The sequence below is a fragment of the Manacus vitellinus genome, unplaced genomic scaffold (assembly GCF_001715985.3).
Source record: "Manacus vitellinus isolate BGI_N305 unplaced genomic scaffold, ASM171598v3 scaffold_32_pilon, whole genome shotgun sequence".
In the NCBI taxonomy this organism is placed as follows: domain Eukaryota; kingdom Metazoa; phylum Chordata; class Aves; order Passeriformes; family Pipridae; genus Manacus; species Manacus vitellinus.
The window spans coordinates 3,191,748-3,193,128 of NW_021940460.1; positions in this window are offsets into that span (position 1 = coordinate 3,191,748).

The following is a 1,381-nucleotide window of genomic DNA, read 5'->3' on the forward strand; positions in this document are numbered from 1 at the left end:
GCCTCGGGGGCTGCTCCTGCCCGGGATGGCCCGGCCCGGCCGCAGGGCCCCGCCGGGCCTGGGCAGGATCAGCGCCGGGCTCCGGGACACGCCGGGGGTGCCCGGCTGGAAAGCAGCTCTGCAGAGGGGGCCCGAGAGGGACGGCTGGGCAAGGGGCTGCCCGCCCCGGGGAGAGGAAACCCTGTGGGCCAGCCCCTGCTGCTGCCCCTCGAGAAAGGGACCGCAGGAGGAAGCGGGCAGATGAGCTTGGAATCTGCCAGTGCCCAGATGAAGGCACAGCTCTGCTGGGCCCTGCCATCGGGGCTGGCACTCGGGCATGGCTCAGCCCTGCTCCTGAGGGGCCGTCTGGGCCGGCTGGAAGGATTTCAGGCACCCCCGAGACCAGCAGCCCCAGCAGTGCCAGCCAGGCTCTCCAGGGATGTGCCTGTGGCTTCCCAGCCCTCCGAGGCAGAGGGCTCTGCAGCCCCCAGGGCCTGAGCGCACCCTGGGCTGCTCCTGGTTCCACAGCAGGCCCCAGATCCTCAGAGATGCCCCACAAGGTGCCACGGGACCAGGGCCAGCCTCAAGTCCTGGCCACGGGGCACGATGTGCTCAGCCTGGTGGCAGAGAGACAGGAAGGAGGAGAAAGGTTGAGGCGCATCAGGGAGCCTGAGGAAGAGAGAGGCTGGTGGGACCAGGCTATGTCTGCGTTTTTATTATTTCTTTATTAAATTAACCAATTCCTCAAACGCGATTCTTCTCTCTTCTTCAATGTCTATGTCGGAGTACCGGTTGCTCGCTCCTCTCTCTCTGTTTGGGGAAGGTGTTGTCTCACGGGCCGGGATGATCTTTATCTGGGTGAGCTGTGGTGCCCAGGTGACGTGCTTGGTCTTGCGGGTCTTGGCTGGCCGTTGCTCCTGTGAGGTGGAAGGGCCTGGGGACGAGGGGAAAGGGTGAGCTCCCCACTTCCCAGGGGCAGCCCCTGGCTGGAGCAGCGCTGCCAGCCCAGGACATGGCAGGCAGCAGGGACACCTGCCTGTCCAGAGACCCCCAGGGTTGGGAGTGCTGGTCCCCACCCACCAGCACAGAAACTGTTGTCCCACACTGACCCTGCTTGCTCCCTGACCCCCTCCCCAGCAGATGACCAGTTCCCTTTCCCTTCACCAGCCCATGCCCTGACAAGGCCATACCTGGCTCTTCCTGTGCACTGTCCACCGCAGGAGTCTGGTCCTTCTGCTCCGGGGAGTTGGGGCCAGAAGTGCCCACCACTTTGGTCACGTTAGGCTGGGAAGGAGAGAGTAGCTGGTTGCAACACAGGGCCCAACCCATGATCCCCCAGCAACCCTCCCAACGCAGCTCTCCCTGGGGCACCTGAAGGCACAGATTCCCCCTGCATACTCAG